The 16,616-nt window shown below is 42.9% G+C and overlaps 1 long non-coding RNA gene across 1 annotated transcript in view; it reads left to right on the top strand.

The window, feature by feature from the left end:
• The window catches only part of LOC107306622 (uncharacterized), a 38,194-nt gene that overhangs the window by 7,219 nt on the left and 14,359 nt on the right, over positions 1-16,616 (top strand). Inside the window, exon 2 of the long non-coding RNA XR_001552208.3 lies at positions 13,900-13,997. This is a non-coding gene — a long non-coding RNA (uncharacterized LOC107306622). The remainder of the gene's footprint in view (positions 1-13,899; positions 13,998-16,616) is intronic.

The raw sequence follows: 16,616 nt of genomic DNA, 5'->3' as shown, positions 1-16,616 counted from the left end.
ACTTCATGAGGTCCCTTCCAACCCGGGCCATTCTCTGATTCTGTGGCACTCTCACAATTATAACTATCTAAGCTGTGTCTAAATGATATCACATTATAATAAATTGAAGCAAACCTCTTGTTACTTAATGACTTTAAGAGTTAAAAAGAAGAAAAGAAAGAGAAAAAGGGTGGGGGAGAGACAGACAGATAAGGCAACCACCATTCCGAGTTCCAGTTACAGACAATAGGGAGCTCTTCAGATGAGTGAGATCACTCTTTCAGAAGTTCTGAAGTCCTTAAGGTACTCTGACCTTCTCTCAGGCACCCTTTTATGGTTGCTTGATTTACAGAGTTTGCTGTCAAGAAGTTTGCCATTAACAGTTCCATTGTCAAGAAATTCATCACCAACAAGTTCTCAGTCAAAAGTCTCCCCAGAACTCTCTCCTCCAACCATGTCATCAGCCACTGGCCTGTATACTCAGTGATGGCTTCATTTTGTCATTATATGAGATCGTTCCAGACATACCACATTTTCATACCATCAGATTTATCTTTCTCAGGTACATGGCTAGTTGTGCAGACATGAAGTATGGATCAGTTTGTGAGTTCAAATGAACAGGACTGTATCTATGTGTTGTATGTAACTTCCACTTAACATTTTCATTGATGCAATATATAAACTACAAGATGACATGTCAGTGAGCAGCAAGTCTGAATCACTGAATCAGGGAATGGTTTGGATTGGAAGGGATGTTTACAATCACTTAGTCCCAACTCCCTGCTATAGGTAGAGACACCTTCCTCTAGACTGGGTTGTTCACAGTCCCATCCAGCCTGTCCTTGAATGCTTCTGGGGGGCGGGGGAGGGGGGAAAGAATCCATAACATCTCTGGGCAACCTGTTCCAGTGTGGGACCCCCCCACACAATAAACGATTTTGCATTGCATTGCTTGCATGACCTTTGCTTGACAAACTGTTCTTTTCAATTTATCAAACATAAATAAACAAACAGACAAAATAACAAACAAACAAACAAAACCACCAGCAACAAAATGATGACAACAAAACCTGAATAGTTAAATAAAAGATCTCTTGGCAGAGACATTACCAATTGCAGTATTTTATGCAAGACTGTATGGAAGAGCCTTTCACTGTATTTCCTTTCATCTTAGAGTGAAGATCTTCAAGGAATATGCCAGACTTGCAGGTTCACAGTTTTAAGTCTTACATTCACAAGCACACAGTCCTCCAGATTTCGATGAGCATTCTCACAGCTCATCACTGTTTTTGCCTTCAAATCTTGTTTCAACTTCTATCAATCAGCCATGCCAAATCCTGCAGAATAATCCTTTTCCCCACTCTGAGAAAGGAACATCCCACCAGGTACTAGCAGGCCTGTTGTTAACCAATCTATGATGGGCTTATGCTATGATCAAGAAAGCCAAAACATTGCCAGTGGCACCAGTCCTTGAGCCACATATTGATTAGTCCTTTCAGCACTGTTCCTTGCTCTCGAAGGATAGAGGAAAACAATACCTGCAACCTTGATCACCCTGAAGCCCTGAAGGCCCTTTGGTTGCCCTTGGACTTCTTTTTGTAACCTCATCAATTATCAGTGCAAAACCCAGTAAGAGGTAATGGATGGTGTTAAAAAAGTTCTTCCCACTGCAGGGCCATTACTGGTGTAATAATTTCAACACAGCTATCTGGTTGTGTTTCTGTAGTTACATCTCTCTCCTGCTCTCCCATATAGCCTCACAAACTTAGTTCCAGTTTTCAGAGTGAAAGTATAAACCTTATCTGTGTACATGAAAAGCATCAAGGAGTCCTTGGTATGTTCTTTCAATACTGACTACACTACACTGTGTTCCCTCCTGAAATGGAAACGTTTGGTAACTTTGTAAATGAAGCTCATAGACTTCCTCTAGATAATTTTACCGTGTTTCAAACACAGTCTCTACCAGATGATGGGCTTGTCTCAAGAAGACTGTGGGGACCCAGATGGAGAGCCCGCTCAGAAATGTGGTGGTTCAGGACTCTGGCTGCAGGGAGTGCTGGATCCTGCTGCTGCTGGGGGAGGATGGGAAGGATGCCACTTGTGTGAGATGTGAGCAGGTGGATGAGCTGCTCAGTCTGGTGGTGGAGCTTAGAGAGGAGTTAGAGAGATTAAGGACCATATGAGGGTATGAGTGTGAGACTGACTGGTGGTGTAACTCTCTGTGAGAAAGGCATAGAGATTGCACCCCCAGACTGTGGTGGACCCTCTCCCTTGCCATAGTCAAACTGAGAGCGCCAACTTGAGAGGAGAGGAGGAATGGCAGTGGATCCCAGCTCGGCTATGTGGGCAACCCCCATCCTGACCTATGTCTGTTCCCCAGGTGTCTCTGTGTAATAGGTTTGAAGCCCTAAAAATGGAGGGTGGAGTGGCTGAGAATGAAGTGGGAGGGCTGCCACCTCCAAACTTTTCTAAGAAGAAGCAGTCATCTCCATGCTTAAAGGCTGCCTCCTCTGGTAAAGAAAAGAGGGTGATAGTCATTGGTGACTCCCTTCTGAGAAGAACCGAGGGCCCAGTATGTTGGCCTGCCCTTACCCTTAGGGAGGTGTGCTGCCTCCCTGGGGCCTGGGTCAAGGATATTCCTAGGAGACTTCCTACTCTGATCCGCCACTCTGATTATTACCCCTTATTGATAGTTCAGGCTGGCAGTGAAGAATTCACTGCAAAAAGCCTGAGGACTATCAAGAAAGACTTCAGGAGACTGGGGCAGGTAGTTGAAGGCACAGGTGTGCAGGTGTTTTTTGCTTCTTTACCTTCAGTGGCAGGGAGGGATACTGAGAGGATCCAGAAAAACAAAAAAACAAAAAAACCAAAACCCAAAACCAAAAACAAACAAACAAACAAAAAAAAACCCACCTCATAAATAAATGGCTTAGGAATTGGTGCAAACACAGGAATTTTGGTGGGTTTTTTTTTGTTTTTTTTTTTTTTTTTGACCACGTGGCAATTTATTCAGAACCTGGCATAATGGCTGCAGATGGGAATGGCCTGTCTCCAAAAGTAAGAGGATCCTAGCCAAGGAACTGGTGGGACTTATTGACAGGTCTTTAAACTAGGTATGAAGGGGGAATGGGACAAAATGAGGGCCAGTGGGGTTGAGGGGGTAGTTTGAGGCTCAAAACAGAGCTTGATGAGTGAGGAGGGTGGAGTTCAAAGGGATGGAGAGGGGTGGGGGGATGCTGCTTCCCTAAAGTGTCTGTACACTAATGCATGCAGCATGGGAAATAAACAGAAAGATCTGGAGATCTGCACGTGGTTGTGTCTGGGAAATTGGTAATCACAGCCTGAACCTCTGATTAATCATCTGAGGCAAGTGTTGGGTCAGCTGTGGGAACACAGGTGAGAGTAATTTATCTGCCCTTCCAGAAGGGGTGGAGCTTGACTCCACCTCCTCTAGACCTCATTTAAGGGCTGACCACCACTAAGGAAGCATCTCTTGGAGATCACTCCTTAGAGGTGATTTTCTCAGTTTTTCAAGTAGATGGTCCTTGTGGTGTGTTGAAGGTGATGTTCTAATGTAGGGGGTGGAGGAACTGATGAGGGGAGGGGTGTTACTGGACTTTATTCTTGCTAACAAGGAAGGACTTATTAAGGAAGTAAAGGCTGGGGGCAGCTTGGGTTGTAGTGACCATGAGATAGTGGAGTTGAAGATTCTGAGTGGAAGAAGCAAAGCAAAAATTAGCAGAAGTCTGGGGTACCCTGGACTTTAGGAGAGCTAATCTTGATCTCTTCTGGGACCTACTTAGAGCTATCCCATAGGCTAGGGTGTTAGAAGGTAATGTGAGAGTATGGTAAGGGGCTTGTGAGAGCTGGTCAGCATTTAAACAGCTCTTTTTCCAAGCTCAGGATCAGTGCATCCTTGTGAGCAAGAAATCAGGAAAGGGTGTGGATGAGCAAGGAGCTCATGCGCACATTTAAAGGGAAGAAGGTCCATGAAATGTGAAAAAGTGGTATGACCACTTTGGAAGAATATAGAAATGTTGTCAGGGCCTGCAGGGATGCAATGAGGAAGGCTAAAGCCCGTCTGGAATTGAATCTGGCAAAAGTGATAAAGAATAATAAAAAAAGCTTTTTAAAGTGTGTTAACAGTAAAAGAATGAGAGAAGACTAGGGAGAATATGGGTCACCTACTAAGTGAGGAGGGTATCCTGGTAATACGGGATGCTGAGAAGGTGGAGATACTGAATGCCGTCTTTGTTTCTGTCTTCAGTGGAAAAGCTCTCCCTCAGGAATCCCAGACCCTGGAAGTTAGTGAGAGCATCTGGGCAATGAAAGACTTCCCTTCAGTCAGGGAAGAGGTGGTCTGTGAGCAACTAGGCAACACCAATGTTCATAAACCCATGTGACCTGTTGGGTTGCATCCACGGGTGCTGAGGGAGCTGGCGAAGGTGATTGCTGACCTACTCTCTAACATCTTTGGGAGTTCTTGGAGAATAGGGGAGATGCCTGAAGTCTGGAGGATAGCCAATGTCACTCTGGCCTTCAAAAAGGGCAATAAGGAAAATCCAGGTAATTACAGGCCAGACAGCCTCACCTGGATTACTGCATCCAGTTCTGGGTTCCCCTGTACAAAAAAGACAGGGATCTCTTGGAAAGAGTTCAGTGGAGGACCACAGAGATGGTGAAGGTCCTGGAGCATCTTCCCTATGAAGAAAGGCTGAGTGAACTGGGTCTGTTTAGCTTTGAGAAAAGTAGACTGAGAGGTGACCTGATCCAGTACTATAAATATCCAAGGTGTGGGGGGCAAAGTGTTGGGACCAGATTCTTTTCAGCAGTGTGTAGAGACAGGACAAGGTAAAACGGCCACAAACTGGAGCATAGGAAGTTCCTCTTGAATGTGCACAATAACTTCTTTATGGTGAAGGTGACAGAGCACTGGAACAGTCTGCCCAGGGGGGTTGTGGAGTCTCCTTCTCTGGAGATATTCAAGACCCACCTGCACACCAAGCTGTGTGACGTGGTGTAGGGAACCTGCTTTGGCAGGGGGATTGGTCCCTTCCTACCCCTACTATTCTGTTATTCTATTTTTCACATTCTACAATACCATCACTTGGAATCACACATGATCAGTCACAGACTATGTTGTGCATTACAGTTTACTGGTAGTGCTTTAAAAAAATTACTTACTAAGATACTTCTAATAAACTGTTTTCTTTGTTACACAGGATGAGAATGTACACAAATTAAATCTCTTCCATTTCTATTCAGAATTTAAGTTTAATTTGTATACATATAAATACCCATACACAGTTTTCTGTTACTTTTCTGGAGTCTGTTTGTAACTGGATATCTTAAATACATCATCAGAATCTCACTGTTTCAGACATGCAGCACAGTTTCCAGCAGGAAACCACAAGGCAGTTCTGATTCTACAATATTGGGATTACTGCTAACATTGGAGACTTATGTTTATTCCTCTTATGTGAGAGAATCCCTAAAGCTCTTTGCACAGAATAGGCTGTGTCCAGAAAAATGAGAGGAGTAAATCTTCATGCTTTCCTGTCAGCTCTAGACTAAGCAAAACCATTTCTGTGAGTTCTCAGATCAGCCTTGTGGCTCCATTCTGGACCTTCTCTAACATATCCATGTTTCTCTTGTCCAGGAGCTACGTGCAGTATTCCAAATGAATATCAAGAGATTAGATGGGGGAATCACCTCCTTTGACTTGCTACCTATACTACCTTTGTTGCAGTCCAGGGTACAATTGACTTTCTGGTCTGTAAGTGCATGCTGCCAGCTCACATCCAATTTCTCATCCACCTTGCACTTGACCTTCTTGAACTTCACAAAGTTCATGTGGGCCCACCTCTCAAACCTGTCTAGGTTTCTCTGTATGGCACCCATCCCTCTATCAACTGTCCCACTCAGCCTGGTTGCATTTGCAAACTTGCTGTGTATGTGCTCAGTCCCACTACCTGTCATTAATGATGATATTAAATAGTTTATTTGCCCACAATTACGTCTTAGCACTTCTGTGCTTTGTGTAAGAGTGTGCTGTTACAGAATGAGACATTATAGTGTGTCAAGGCCAAGGACCTCTCTTGTTCCATGCCTCATCTTCAGCTGTGAAGGGACATTCCAAGATTAGGATGGTAATATTCTCAAGTAAAATGCAATGCTCACTCCTTTAGTATGCTGATCTTTGCAATTTAAGTAGATTCAGGAGTCCTAGTTGTGTCATTTACACATGTCTGTGCTTCTGGTTTCCTTCCAGATTTGTTACTTCATAAAGGTGAAATATTTCTTAATTTTCTAGATTTTGTCTCAATCCTACCTTGAAATAGTGGTCTTCACATATGGGGACATTCTGTGTTTATACGATTTCCAAAAAGGTGGTTCTACCATACTCAATCACAGCTGCCGAGTTTGTGAAAGCAGAGGAGTATTTGCATTTCTGGGGCATGTACTGGTAGGAGACATGAAACAATATGCAAAATCAGACATCTACAGAAGAGTTAAAACGCTTTGTACTGAAAATGAAATGTTTGTAAGGTGATTATTCTTCATTATAATTTTTAAATCACAGTGCCTGAGCCACTGTCTACAGGACGCTTGCCTATATGCATGAAGTACTGTTCAGGGTCATCTTCTTCATTTAGGCAGAAATATGTGCTTCTTTTGTATTATCTTGATAATTTTCCAAATTGCAAAATTGACAAAAGATAACTCCATACTAATTTGCTATCCAAATTATGCACAGCTTTCATCAGTATATAAACAAAGGAGGCTTTATGTAGATGTTACATTTAATATGACAATTGCATAAAAGGTTAAAATTTGTATAATTCCTGACATTATAGGGAGATAAATGAGCATACCTTTTAAATTATGTCACGGGTTACTTAGATTTACCTATGCCCGTGACAGGGGAAGCCACCCCACGCCCCCCCCGGGGCCCGGAAAGGAGGGGGAAAAGGGGAGTGGGATAAAACAGCGACAATCTAAGGAGGAAAAACTTATTTTACTAAATATGATATCGAAATACAAGATAACACAATATAATATAATTAAGGCTAACAAAATCGAACGAAACAGAGAGAGAGAGTCTCCGAAAACCGAGAGGCCTACTGTGAACTCTAGGCGACACGGCTGGAACGCTTCCCACTCTCCGAGAAGTTCGAGAGAAGAAGGAGGGCACTCCAGCCTGGGAACGAGATTATACAGCGTCCTGGTCCCGTGACTTATTGTTACTCCTGTTGTTCTCTGGGATATGTAGTCTTCTTCTGTGGACTGCACATTCAATAGAAGTATCCATACTTTACATGATGTTATGATGTGGAATACTGATAGCAAAATTACAAAATTACAAAACCATGACATTCCACCCCTTATTCTACATTATTACATCATGGTTAATATATACATATATATACATATATATACACGTATGTAAAATTGTGATAGCTAAATAGTAGAATTGCATGTAACATAACTAAATGTACAACTATAATAACTAAAATACACTACACATGCAAACATATATATATATATAGAGATACATAAAATTATTGACTGCATTCCCCCAGCATCAAATTCCCTTGTGGCACACATTGAACATCCCCATCCTTCTGCATTACCCACCAAGTGCACCCAGGTCCCTGGGCAAAGACAGTTCCACGGATAGGTTTGCCCTTTCCAGAAGCTGGAAGGACCCAAACAGCTTTTCCCAACATGTTCTTTACATGTATAACAGGGACCTTATCTCCTTCTACAGTGTGTAGGGGGCTAGATTGACTAGGACCATCACGATTGACAGATCCTCTAGTATTGACCAACCAAGTGGCTTCTGCCAGATTCTTCTCCCAGTGCTTAAATGTTCCACCACCCATTGCTTTCAACATAGTTTTCAACAACCCATTATATCGTTCAATTTTACCAGAAGCTGGTGCATGGTAGGGAATATGATAAATCCACTCAATGCCATGATCTTTGGCCCAAGTATTTATAAGAGAATTTTTGAAATGTGTCCCATTATCAGATTCAATTCTTTCTGGGGTGCCATGTCGCCATAGGACTTGTTTCTCAAGACCTAATATGGTGTTTCGAGCAGTTGCATGGGGTACTGCGTATGTTTCAAGCCACCCAGTGGTTGCCTCTACCATAGTGAGTACATAACACTTACCACTGCGAGATCGTGGCAAGGTGATATAATCAACCTGCCACGCCTCCCCATATTTATACTTTTGCCATCGCCCTTCCTCCCAGAGAGGTTTCATCCTTCTGGCTTGTTTAATTATGGCACATGTTTCACAATCATGAATAATCTGCGCAATAGCGTCCATGGTTAAGTCCACCCCTCGGTCTCTGGCCCACTTATATGTCGCGTCTCTTCCTTGATGACCTGAGGTCTCATGAGCCCATCGAGCTAGAAATAATTCACCCTTATTCTGCCAGTCCAAGTCAATTTGAGCCACCTCAATTTTGGCAGCTTTATCTACCTGATGGTTGTTTTGTTGTTCTTCAGTAGCCCGACTTTTGGGCACATGTGCATCCACATGACGCACCTTTACAACCATATTCTTTGTTCGGGAAGCAATGTCCTTCCATAGTTCAGCGGCCCAAACAGATTTTCCCCTCCGTTGCCAGTTATTTTGTTCCCACCTCTGTAACCACCCCCATAAGGCATTTGCCACCATCCATGAGTCAGTATAAAGATACAGCATTGGCCACCTCTCCCGTTCAGCAACATCTAAGGCCAGCTGGACAGCTTTTACCTCTGCAAACTGACTTGATTCTCCCTTACCTTCAGTGGCCTCTGCAACCTGTCGTGTGGGGCTCCACACAGCAGCTTTCCATTTGCGATGCTTCCCTACAATGCGACATGATCCGTCAGTGAATAGGGCATATTTCTTTTCATTTTCTGGTAATTCGTTGTATGGTGGGGCCTCTTTAGCACGTGATACCTCTTCTGCTGGTGATGTTCCAAACTTTTTATCTTCAGGCCAGTCCATGATTACCTCTAGGATTCCTGGACGATTGAGGTTTCCCATTCGCGCTCGCTGTGTAATCAGCGTAATCCACTTGCTCCAGGTGACATCGGTAGCATGATGGGTGGAGGGAACCTGTCCTTTGAACATCCAGTTCAGCACTGGCAGTCGAGGTGCCAAAAGGAGCTGTGTTTCAGTCCCGACTACTTCGGAAGCAGCCCGAACCCCCTCATACGCGGCTAAGATCTCCTTCTCAGTTGGAGTGTAGCACTCTTCAGACCCCTTATATGATCGACTCCAGAATCCCAGGGGTCGGCCTCGGGTCTCTCCTGAGGCTCTTTGCCACAAACTCCAAGTGGGGCCTTTCTCTCCAGCAGCAGTATAGAGGATGTTCTTTACATCCTGTCCAGTCCGTACTGGCCCCAGGGCTACAGCACGGGCTATCTCTTGTTTAATCTGTTCAAAAGCCTGCTGCTGCTCAGGGCCCCATGCAAAATCATTCTTCTTCCGCGTTACCTGATAAAGGGGGCTTACAATGAGGCTGTAGTTTGGAATGTGCATCCTCCAAAAGCCCACTGCACCCAGGAAAGATTGTGTCTCTTTCTTGCTAGTTGGTGGAGACATGGCAGTGATTTTGTCGATCACATCTGCTGGGATGTGACGACGTCCATCCTGCCACTTTATACCTAAGAACTGAATTTCCTGGGCAGGTCCTTTTACTTTGCTTCGCTTAATAGCAAAGCCAGCTTGTAGAAGAATCCGGATTATCTGCTCTCCTTTTGTGAAAACTTCTTCTGCTGTATCACCCCACACAACAATGTCATCAATGTACTGCAGGTGTTCAGGAGCACCACCCTGTTCCAGTACAGTTTGGACCAACCCATGGCAAATGGTTGGGCTGTGTTTCCACCCCTGGGGCAAACGGTTCCAAGTATACTGAATGCCCCTCCAGGTGAAGGCAAACTGTGGCTTGCATTCTGCGGCCAAAGGAATAGAGAAGAAGGCATTGGCAATGTCAATGGTGGCATACCATTTGGCTGCTTTTGACTCCAGCTCGTACTGGAGTTCCAACATGTCCGGCACAGCAGCGCTCAATGGGGGTGTGACCTCATTCAGGCCACGGTAGTCTACTGTCAGCCTCCATTCTCCACTGGCTTTACGCACTGGCCATATGGGACTGTTAAAAGGTGAGTGAGTTTTACTGATCACTCCCTGATTCTCCAACTGGCGAATCAAATCATGAATGGGGAGCAAGGAATCCCTGTTGGTGCGATACTGCCGTCTGTGCACTGTCTTTGTAGCAATCGGTACCTGCTGCTCTTTTACTCGTAGCAGCCCCACAACAGACGGGTCCTCTGACAGGCCAGGCAAAACAGACAGCTGCTTAATGTTGTCCATGTCTACAGCAGCTATTCCAAAGGCCCATCGATACCCCTTAGGATCCTTGAAATGCCCCCTTCTGAGGTAATCAATACCCAGTATACATGGAGCCCCTGGGCCAGTCACAATAGGATGTTTTTGCCAGTCTTTGCCAGTGAGGCTTATTTCAGCCTCCAGCACAGTCAATTCTTGAGAGCCCCCAGTCACTCCAGAAATATGGATTGATTCTGTCCCTTCATGACTGGAGGGCATTAGGGTGCACTGTGCACCGGTATCCACCAGCGCCTTATATTCCTGTGGTTCTGATGTGCCAGGCCATCGAATCCACACAGTCCAATAAACTCTATTATCCCTTTCCCTCCCCTGACTGAGGGCAGGGCCCCTCTATTGGTTACCTGTGATGACTGGAGCAACTCCACTGGTGGTTGGTATGTCTAGTAGTTCTTTCACCCGTGCTCGTAGTGCAGACGTGGGCTGATCATGCCACTTCCTCATGTCTTCTCCACGGTCACGTAGGTAGCGCCACATGGAAACACGCGGTGCAATCGTACTGTTGTTCTTTGCTCGAGCTGGGAAGCGTGTGCGTTTAACAGCTGAGACTTTTGATGATGCAGGTGGGGAGTAGGACTGGACTAGTTTGATCAGATCCTTCATTAGACCTGGTGGCCCGTACGAGGATTGACCTTCATCAGTTGTTTCTGATACTGTTACGGGATCATTACAATTAGTTGATGGAAACAATTTCTTGCACATTTCATCTACTCGGTTTTCTAGCCGTGAGATGGCAGAAACTGCGGCATGCAGTTGGGGGAGCTGCTGATCGGTGGTTTGAAGCATTATAATCAGCTCAACAACTCGGGGCCATCTGTCCACGAATCCTTTAGATCCTGATACCAATGACTGTGCAATTCTCTCTGGTGCTGTACTTGTGATTTTCTGCCACATGTCAGGATCGGCCCTCACTCTCTCTGGGTCAAGTTCGCTTGGATCAGGGCTGTACAACATTTTCGCCATGGCCAATTCCCTCAGGCGCTGAATACCTTTTTGGACGGTATTCCAACTATCAAATTTAGGCTTCAAAGCATCCTTATAGGGGTACCTTTCTCTCACGGCTTCTAACAGCCGCAACCAGAGAGTAGCAGCTCCATCCGAACATCTGCTAATCCCTCTATCGATACCTGCATCTTGGGCAATGCTTCCTAGTTGGCGAGCTTCATTACCATCTAGAGACAAGCTGTTGGCCCCGTTGTCCCAGCAGCGAAGCAACCAAGCAAGGATACCTTCATCTTGACGCCGTGTGAACTCCTTTCTTGAGCCTTGGATTTCAGTCAGCTTCAGAGGTCGACAATAGGTGATTTCCTCCTCATCATCAGTCTCTTCTTCATGCCTCTTGGTTTTTGCCTTTGCTTTTTTCGGTACTGCTCCATGCCCGGCACCTGGGTCTTCTGCTGCCCCCCCCTGTGCTTCTCCTTCTTTTCGTTCTAGACGCATGGACACCCGTTTCCATTTCTTGCCTTCCACAGGGGCAACTGATATTGCTACTGATGCCTCCTGTGACTGATCAGAATTAACTTGGGCTTGAATCTCAGATCGGAAACTCTCTCTCTCCAGAATAGTATGATACAAAGCACGGTATGCATAAGCCAAACCCCACATAAGGTTTACCTCCTTAGATCTCTGACCCAAATACTCACTTAATTTCTTAGGGTCCCTTAGGTGTTCAAGAGTGAAATCCCATGACACTGCGGGTCCCCATGCTTCTAAGACTTTTCCTAAACCTTTCCATATTCCCTGCCAGTCATCATTCTCTGGTTCTGGAGGAGACTTCCGCATAGAACGAATGCATAGGAACATATATGCATGCATTGATAGTGATAACATGAATGCAAGTATGAACCCTATCTCAGTTATTGAAAAGCGTGTGGAAATCTGAGAGTACAACCTAAATAAAAAGGGTTTTTTTAGCCTGTACAATGAATTAAACATGGTGGTGTTTGTAAAATTGCCTGTTCCATCTGGGATGCAAGTATTTGTAAAATTGCCTGTTCCATCTGGGATGCAAGTGTTTGTAAGATTCACAATTCCATCTGGGGTGTAGATGCCAAAATTCTGACCATACCACATCTCGTAAAAGTACCAGGCAGGTGTCTCCATCAGTATCCACCTTATTAGGCTATATATCTGCACAATTCCACAACACCAAATTATGGTGTTAATAGTTGACCAATACTTTAAGAAGATCATAATTGCTTTCAATCCCTTAAACAGAGCAACTGGGATGAAGAGTGGATTCATAGCTGGCAGGCTCTGTAAAAGTCAGAGCTAGCTAGCTTTGCTCTAAGGGAGAAAGAAATCCCTTTGTTTTCTACACAAAAGTTAGATAGCAGTGCTGAGAATGTGCAGCAGCCCTTAATGTTGACAATTTGTCTGGTATTTCAAGGTCACGTTCTCCGTGAGCAGCTACGGAAAGATAACACTCCCAACACTCCCGTAACGAAGCTCTTTAAGAGCAAAGAGAGAGTTGTTCTAAAAGCTAAAAAGCTCTATGCCCGCATTCTCCACCAAAAAATCTGTCACGGGTTACTTAGATTTACCTATGCCCGTGACAGGGGAAGCCACCCCACGCCCCCCCCGGGGCCCGGAAAGGAGGGGGAAAAGGGGAGTGGGATAAAACAGCGACAATCTAAGGAGGAAAAACTTATTTTACTAAATATGATATCGAAATACAAGATAACACAATATAATATAATTAAGGCTAACAAAATCGAACGAAACAGAGAGAGAGAGTCTCCGAAAACCGAGAGGCCTACTGTGAACTCTAGGCGACACGGCTGGAACGCTTCCCACTCTCCGAGAAGTTCGAGAGAAGAAGGAGGGCACTCCAGCCTGGGAACGAGATTATACAGCGTCCTGGTCCCGTGACTTATTGTTACTCCTGTTGTTCTCTGGGATATGTAGTCTTCTTCTGTGGACTGCACATTCAATAGAAGTATCCATACTTTACATGATGTTATGATGTGGAATACTGATAGCAAAATTACAAAATTACAAAACCATGACAAATTATCACACTGGAATCTAAAATACGCTTTCTATTATGTCTTTATCTGTGTTTCATTTATCTCTGAATGATAGATGGGAAAGGCTTCTGCAGCTAAGAGGAGATTTCTGTTGTATATCTGTATCAATTTGCCCCCTGGGAGACAGTGGTTTTAATCTCTCTGTGGGTCTCCCTCCTGAACCAAACCCCTAGAGGTAAAGTGGAAGAGGAGGTGCAAGATCAGAAGCATTCCTGAATGTAAATTATATGCTTTTGTGAACTCTTAATCCATGCTAAGACATTGTTCTGTTTTGCATAAAAGACCAACTGGGAGGGAACACTGCTCAGCCTTTTTCTGCGGTAGACTTTCTCACAGCATCCAGCATCTGATTTCTTTTTTTAATCACTTTTGACATTGTTAGTCAGCAGGTTTGCTGACACCCAGTAACTTGATAGGGGAGTATTTTTGAATATCAAACAGTGTCATCCTTTTGACTATTTTTTCCTCTATTGAAGAGAAGAATGAATTTGGTGAGAACCCTGGAGAAGCACTAACATTTTGGCAGAAGGAAGGTCTATACTATACAGTGCTGGTGGAAGGAAACACTTTCCTAGTAGGTATCTCTTGAAGTCTATTGTTCATACCTGGTCTCCATGTTAAAAGCTTTTTAATTAAAAATTTTTTAATGTCCTGTAACTCTTTTTCTTTCTAAACATATTTATTAATAATTGAGGGCTTAACTCTTTACTTCCAACAGCACAAAAATGGATGACCTACAGCAGAATCTTTACAGGATGGACTGCTGAACTCTTGCTTGAATTAGTTCTTCTGTTTTGGAATCCGCAGAACATTTCCTTTCATTTTGCTGTCTATACCTTTTGCATGAACTATGTTAATAGAGTATTAATTTGATCTCTGTTTTAGCTAATTTGAAGTGTTGTGTGTCAACATCTGAGACTGTAGGATGACCACTGTAAGCTTCTAAACTTTCTCTGTGAGAGTTTTTGCAAAGGAGTATCCTACATTTAACAGAAGCTTGCTACTGCCATTTTTTAAAGCTTTTTGCATTCATCCAAGTAGGCAAATACATTTGGTGTTGTTAGTTTTTCCGTTGCAACCTCCATTTAGAGACATTCATTTATACTTCACTGTCACAGAAAAAAATCCATTAGACAAATATATACCCTTCCATTCAGCTTAAGTATCTTTGCTCTTCATCATGATTTTTCTGCTATACTCCTATAAAACTATGCTGTTTCACCCGAATGTCTCATTCTTTAGTCATGTCCTCACAGACAAGTTTCGTCTGCCTTATTTGTTCTGACTTCCATCTATTTTGGGCAGATAACCTTTACTTGTTTTTTGGCACAAAGGTAGATTTATTTCAAGAAAGGATGCACACAGATATTTGAAAGTATTCCAAAGCTTCGTTTCTTCAGCTCTTTTTTGCAAAAGGTAACCTATGAGTGACAATAATTTATATGACAAGTCTAACTCCTAGTGCTTTGTTTTCTTTCTTTTCCTTTTTTCTTTCTTTTTTTTTTTTTTCTTCTGGTGTTGGTAATTTTTCAGTTACATGCCCCAGAATTAAAGTCATAAAAGTTTAGTTGCTTGAGTAATAATTTGGAAGATATTTTTAATTCATGTAACCTCAGCTTTAATATTGCAAAGCTTATCTCATTTAAGAGAATGTTATCTTCTGACAGTTAGCAATTGTCTATCAATTGTAACAGTCGTTATGCTCTGTTACGCTCATACCATGAATTAGAAATCATTGCCATTAATGAACTTTTTAATTGTAGTCTGAGTAGTCAGACTAGACAGGATATTAAATATAAATCATGGCACATGTTTTCTGTAAGTATTCTTTATAAGAAAGAAGTCATTTTTCACTGTTAAAACTTTTTCATGCACTGACATGACAAGAATAGTCATTCATTCTATGCTGTGCCAGTAAGAGTGACTAGAGACAAGTGCACAGTTTCATACCAGCAGAGCAGCAGCAGAGAAATCCTATAAAGATATTTTCTTACTAAATCCTCAACAACTGGGGAAAAAAGAAAAAAAATTTCACACACAAATGCACACAAAAAAGTCAAGTTTCTGCTGCTCAGAAGGGATAAATTGAAGATTTAGGTTGGTTGTTTGGGGGGAGTTCTTTACTAGAAGAGTAGTGACGTTGTGAAACAGGCAGCCCAGGGAGGCTGTGGATGCCCCATCCCTGGAGTGCTGGATGGGGCTCTGGGCAACCTGATCTAGTAAATGTGGAAGTTTGGTGGCCCTGTCAGGCAGGGGGGTTGGAGCTGCATGATCCTTGAGGTCCCTTCCAATACGGGTCATTCTGTGATTCAGTAATTGGAGTTGTTTGGGACATTTAAATCATAGTTTTGAAATAGATCTTACATAAAAATAATCTTTAAAAATGTATCACTGGATGTAAGAGTTTCTTATTTCCTGTTGGTTTTTTTTTTTGTTGTTGTTTTGTTTTGGTAGAGAAATTGTCTTAAAATGTGGAACAAAATAGAGGAGCTTACAAATTGAAAGAAAAAGAAAGTGAGTGGTCACAACTCAGAGAGATAAATACAGAGAAATAAACATAGTCTCCAAAACTTCAGTGCTCCTTATTGAGGTTAAAAAAAAAAAATAAAATAAAAAAGTTAAAAGAATAGTAAAAATTAATGTATTTCTGAAAGAGAGAAATTGGAAAACTCTAGGCCTGTCTTCTTAATTCTAGTTCCCAGTATCAAACTTTTAGTTATATGCTAAAACCTGCAAATAAAACCATACTCTAAGCAGAATGGGAAAAGAAGGAATGACAAGCAACATGGTGCCACAAAGAACAAGTTACGTGAGATGAATCTGATTTCCTTTTGTAGGTAGGAGAGAAAGAGAGGATGTCATATCTTAACTTGTGTCAGGATTTCAGTTCTTTTAGGCTCAGCATTCTGACAGATTGCTTTGGAGAGCACAGTGCAGAATACATTATGTATAAGACTGACTACAAAACCTGTTTGCAGAGATTAATTATTAGTGGCTTGTAATCAAAATGGAAGAGTGTAGCAAATACTGATATTCAATATTTTTCATTAGTGCTGTGAAAGATGAATTTCAGATTGTTCGTTAAATTCACAAATAAAGCTAAAGTGGGAGAGTTTACAAGCCCAGGCAGAGCTTCAGGCTCTGGCTGTTACCAAATTAAAAAGTGTTACTTGAGTGAACACTTAACTGTAGT

The sequence above is a fragment of the Coturnix japonica genome, chromosome Z (genome assembly GCF_054131305.1).
Source record: "Coturnix japonica strain WE chromosome Z, WE-NBRP24, whole genome shotgun sequence".
Taxonomy (NCBI): domain Eukaryota; kingdom Metazoa; phylum Chordata; class Aves; order Galliformes; family Phasianidae; genus Coturnix; species Coturnix japonica.
This window is presented reverse-complemented; position numbering and strand designations above follow the sequence as displayed.